The sequence below is a fragment of the Excalfactoria chinensis genome, chromosome 4 (assembly GCF_039878825.1).
Source record: "Excalfactoria chinensis isolate bCotChi1 chromosome 4, bCotChi1.hap2, whole genome shotgun sequence".
NCBI lineage: Eukaryota > Metazoa > Chordata > Aves > Galliformes > Phasianidae > Excalfactoria > Excalfactoria chinensis.
This window is the reverse complement of record NC_092828.1, coordinates 70,077,663-70,083,662: the sequence shown is the minus strand read 5'-3', so window position 1 is coordinate 70,083,662 and position 6,000 is coordinate 70,077,663.

Here is a 6,000-nt window from a genome sequence, read left to right as displayed (position 1 = left end):
CAGGAAGATGAATGGCTTGCACCCATTGCCTCTTGCCCCATCATTGTGCCCTTCCAAGCAGAGCTCAGCTCAGCCTCCTCCATGTTCTCCAATCAGGCAGTTGCAGACAGCAGTGACGTCTCATTAAACATCATCTTCCTGCTCACAGCCTAGATAGTGAAGAGTTATAACTTCAGTGCTATTTAAATTTTAAATTTAATGAACCCATATGAAAGAGAGTGGAATTCTCATTTTGGAGAAGACTGTAGAGTCCACAATCGACTCCAATATAGTAACCACAAGTGACTGTTCTCTTCCAAAAGCTTTATATTTGGGAGATCTTTTTCAGCATGACATGCAAGACAGAGCCCTTTCATTTTAGCAAGGTTAAGACTGCATTAGGTTAAACACATCCAAAGCATTTGGATCCTTTTCTAAAATAAATTATGGATCCAATAAACTTTATTAGATCAGGGAAATACAGGATATTTCTCTAGACTAAAGACTATATTGCTTCTGTTGTCTGTGATATTGCTACAGCTCAGTTGCTCAGCCTTTGTATCAGCACCTTTTAATATCTTTCAAGTTCCAACACGTTGTAAAGTAAAGCTCTAATTATCGTTTTTTATCCTTTTATCACTGTTGACCAGCTACTCTCACCGCTGTATCAAGTCACAGAACACATGACATGGGCCAATACTTCTGACAGGGAGTTCTGGCCAAAAAACAAAAAATCACCTTAGTTGCATTAATGAGCTTTCCCCATAAGGCAAACTTAGCGCAAGCTGTTGCAGTCTTCATTTCTAATTTGTCTGGAATCTGTTTTGATTTTCTGTCTCCCGTTAAATATAATTCTCTTCCAGGCCCTGTTTTATGCATTGATTTTTGCAATTGCATTCATATTACGCTGGGACCAAATCCACAGTTCTCTAATTCAGGTAACACAAAAGTTTAGACAAATAAAGCCTATCTTATTTATTTATTTAATTAGAGGAAAGCTTTGAGCAGGGCTGGGACTTGGAGTAGTTACAGCACCATTTGTTTTCACAGAGAAGGGTATACATCGGGGAGGGTCGGACTGTTGACTTTTTAAGAGCGTACTAAAAAAAGCCTCTCTCTGGACTATACTCTGCACTGGGGAAACTTAGAGTTTAATGAAGCCATCAAACTATTATTTTAAGTAGCTCTGCTCCAAAGTAGCCATCAGTGCTGCACTGAGACAGAATGTAGAGAATCTCCTAAAACCTTTCCCACAGGCCCCATCTCCAATACACACAGTGACTCTTTCCTCTTAAATAAGAACAAGCGGGTCTGACATTTTTATTACAAGCAGGCTACTTTTTCCTGATTTTTATGGCTATTGGGTTAGTTTTAACATGTATTCATCTCAAAAATACATGCAGAGAGCAGAAAGATCGGTACCACCATACAGCTGGATCCTATTCCTGGCAAGTCATTCTGGGCTTTCGGGAAAACAGAAATGCAGGCGGAGATCAGCAGCCCCACTGCTGTACTCAGCAGCACAGCCTCCCTATGGTTGTATCCTGCAGAATGCCTCTCCAGCCACCTTTGCCTTCACCCAGCAGCATAAGAAGGCAACAGCCTGCAATTCCAAAGGAACTGGGCCTGAGACTGACTCATTTGTAAGGAGCAAATATCATTAGGCGCTTATTGTTGTTCTGCAAACTGAAGAGGCTTGGAGCTGGTAGAAGCATCACAGGCCTTGATACAATAGGGCTGATCAGCTTGTCTTGCATTCAGTTCAAATGCATACTGTCAATCACAAGGACTGCGTTTTATATGGCAATCAGGATACTGCCGAGGAGAAATGTCTCCCTCCTGTTTCTCTCCCACCTTTCTTCCTACAATTAATGCACCATAAGATAGAGATGCCCATGGGACTATTCAACCCCTCTAATATGAAGAGATTTGGTTTCTTTTCTCTCAGAAAACAGACCTAGATGCCTGGTAGGTTGCCTGCCTTCAGAATAAGAAATAGCATAAGAAATAGCATGACAGATTTGGGGGTTTGGGTTTGATGTGGATTTTCTCGAGGTGTAAGTGAGAGCTTCCTTCTCATCCCTGCATGGGTAGAGCATAATCTGTGTGCTTTTGTGATGTGCTGTTCCTTGTCTAAGTTTACTCATCACATCGATCCGGGAGCCTGTAGTCAGTTTAAGCACCCTCACTGTGTTCTCATCTTCATTTCAAAGACTGCCTTCCCTCCATCATCTCAGACGGAAGAAAGCAGAGCAGTCACCATGATGTGCTGCCCCATCCTCAGGCCAACTAATCACCCAGGAGAAGGTGCACTGTCCATTTTTTAAGAAGATGAAGTTTTCCATTGCTCCACCACAGAGGTTCTTTTTGTGTCTCATTATTTCAGACCCTTTCCACTTCATTACAAAAACACCATTTGCTAGACTGAATGTAAGCAGCACAATAGCACTTCAAGGCTGCGCAAATTAATCAATACAGCCTCTGCAGCTGAAGCACAAGGCCGTCACACCAGGGAGGTCTTATTGTGAGATGCTCTCCACCCTCCTAATTAAGTACTGTACAACTCATCTTCTTACAAACAATAACGAAGTACAAAATAATAATAACAACAAAAAACCCACCCACATCTCCCAACCATAAAGCTCTGTTCAGAAACAGAGATGAATAAAACTGGAGGCAAGATGAAACAAGCCATCTGTAAGAGAAAATGAAAAAAAGAAACGAGTCCAACAAGGCAGCCCCTGCTCCCACTAGGATAGCTAGTCTTGGCCCAGGCACACCTGTTGTTTTCTCTACAGCATTCCCAAGTATCGGGGCCATTGATCAGATTTGGCAGGGAGAAAAGAATGAGGGTTGAGAGGTTCCCTGTCCATTCTTTGCCTCCCTAACATCCCTTCCATTCCTGAGGAGCACTGTTCTCAGACTGGTGTGCTGGGACAGCACAGCGTGGAGCCCAGCACTCTCCAGAGCCCAAAGACAAAAAGCATTCTGGACATTTCCAACACAGCTACTAAAGAATAAGGCTGCTGATGTTCCTTCAGCACCACTGGGTGACCCATGTGGACTCTCCTTCAGGCACTTGCTTCATTAGCTGTACCTACAGCTATCTGACTTTTGTTCTTAAAATAGGATACTGGGTTTCATTGTGTGTCATGAATAGAGATGGTTTCCATCACCCCTAGCACATCTAGAGTGAACCAGGTCTTTCAGAAGGTGCTGCGGAGCTGGCAGAGAAGGAACGTGTCACTGGAGAATGAGTGCTGTGAATGCAGAGGCTTTGTGAATTTGTTTTATGTATTTACTTTGTGAGAACAGTCTTCATAGACTAAGTGTAATATCGTGCCAAGAGCCATATGCACACAATGCTGCAGTTTATTATATATCATGCCGCTAGTTTCCCAATTTAATGTGTGGAATTTTATCACAAGTCCTTCAACATCAGATTCCAAACAGTCCAGATGAAAGGGCCTACAGGGTCCCTTGCAGGAACAAGTTTAGATGTGTGCTTGAAGGGCAACTGGAGTTAAAATACAACAGGCAGTAGAATTACCTATACCTGCATGAAGGAGAGGCTTTCAAACCATTCTTTCTCTCCCAAAGCACACTCAGCTCCTCTGGGGTCAGGTTTGCTCACGTGTTGTGAAGTTCCCAGCCTTCCCAAGGCTCTCCACAGCCTTGGGAAGAGCAGCACTCTTGTTACCAAGAATGTCCTGATGCTCAACAGCGAGAGAGCTGCTAGGTTAAAGTCCAGTTTTAATCCCCTTGTTGAGTGAATCCACACAGGTGCAGAAGGAAGCTCTCCATCTCTGTTACAGGTCTCATCTCATGAGACAAGGTAACGCAAGTAAGTCAACAGAAGCACTGTTATTAAACCATAGGAGAAATGGGTGCATTGGCGTTGAGTTAGTTCACAAACTTCAGCACAGCTCCACCTGTTGTCCTGAGGCCTGTCTCACCCATCAGGCTCTCCAAACCAGTAGTACCTGAATGCCTGGCTGAGCTATAAAGCTTCCACTGTTCCTCTTCAGTTTCACCCAGCACTCAGGCCTCTGCACTAAGTGCTGTGGTGCCACATGGAGGGGGTGGATACATTTAAGTTTAATAATCACTGCAGTTAGCAGCCATTTATGGTAACAGACTATTTTGTTTCTTGGAATTAATATTCCTTTGGGGTGTTTTTTTTTTGGGGGGGGGGAGTTTCGTGGGGGGTTTTTTGTGGCATAAATCAGGACTCTTTCCCTTATGACTTAGAACAGTCTCAAATGCTAAAAGCAGAGAAAAACAATCACAAGCAATCAAATTACCATATCCTAATGAACTACCATTTGTCAGCTGAGCCAGAATAACTGTTTCCCGGCATACAGAAGGTAAACATGAGAAAGGCACGAGGAAGGTAATTAAAGCCAATGTGTTTAATTTTGTGTTTGCATGAGGCTGAGAGCACTGACAGCCACTCCAAGCTGCTTGAGCTGAAATCTCTATCAGCCAGGGAAGCCTCTTGCCCTCACTCCACCTCCCAATTTCCTCTCAGCCTTTCCCACCCCCCCAGTGCCCACTGAGCTGAGTACTGTGTGCTCCCGTCCTAAGTCCCACCTCTTTCCAGACCTCTGTCACAGAGAGGTGAGGAGGTGCCCAGCATCCTGGGCAGTCAGGAGGCAGCTCTGTTCTCAGCTCTTCATGAGTCTTGCTGACAATTTGATGGCACGTGTAACATTTTGAATGACTGCAGTACAGACATGTTTGAAACCTTGGCCACTTAAATAACCCCTCCTCTCCTGTCCAGTAAGGCATTAAGGGCTCAAAAGGAATAGGTTTAGTAATTCTGGGTGCAATATTAGCTACATGACTTGAATCCGTATGGTATATTAATGATTCCCAGCAAGAAAACAGTTTCAGGAGCTATTCATTTAGCTTCTAATAGCTAATATCCGATAACTTTCATTTTATCCAAATACTGGAAGCAATAAAGGCTCCTATGCACCCAGTAAAATAGATGAGGAAATGGCATAGTAAGGAAATCAAGAATATGAGACAGATGTCAGAGCTCCAAGGAATAGAAGGTGATATTTTTATTTTTCCTCCTCCCTTTTTATGTGCATGAAGGGGCACATACAGCCTGCTTAGGCATTCAAAGCAGTATTCAAAGTGAGGAGCCCCAGTTCCCCTCTGTGGAAACTGAGGGTGAGGAAGGGGGATGATTCCAACAGGGGTGGTGATGACAAGATTCCATATGTAACAAGGGGAAGTGGTGGATAAACCCCTCACCTGCACAGCAGCTGGATTTATCTCAGCACTGCCCCTTTAGAAATTCCACCATGGCTTTGAACCTCAGCACCAAACACAAGAGGCAGTCTGGCACCGCGCTGCCCCACACGCAGCACAGAACTGCAGTGTTCTGAGCCCCAGACTTCACCATCCACATCTCCATGTGAACCATGTTAATAGCAGGTAGACCAAAGCAAGGGTAATGACCAGCGCTCCCCACTGAGACAAAGAGGGCAATGACCTGGAGTGGCCACTTCGTTACTGTCCCACTATTACAGTACACTGCACAGACTGAAGTTTTGTCCTGGCTCCATCATCTGTCTTTTGAGTAGATTTTAATGCTGCAACTGCCTTTCCAAAACAGCCAGGCTATCCCAGGCAGGAATAACTAGGAAAAATCTCTCTCCAGGAGGAGGTATGCAGCTTGCTGGGGGGTCACAAAAGAGCTGCATCCCACTGTTCCACCAAAATCAGCTCAGTGCTTCACCTTGTTCAGATTGCTTGTTGACCACAGATGGAGGCAGGTACCCAGCTGCTGCTGTTTAAGGAACGTATATATACTGTCTTTCCTCAAAAGGAACAGCAACGAAACTTCAAATGTTCAAACTCTCCAGATGCCTTCAGTGTATCTGGCACAGCTGTCTGAAAGCAGCACTGCAAGTGCCCTGCCATATCCTCTGCCCTGTCCCATCTGATGTGCCATGTCCTCACTTGAGCTGCACTTTGAATACCAGCTACTTCAGGGATCACCTTCAG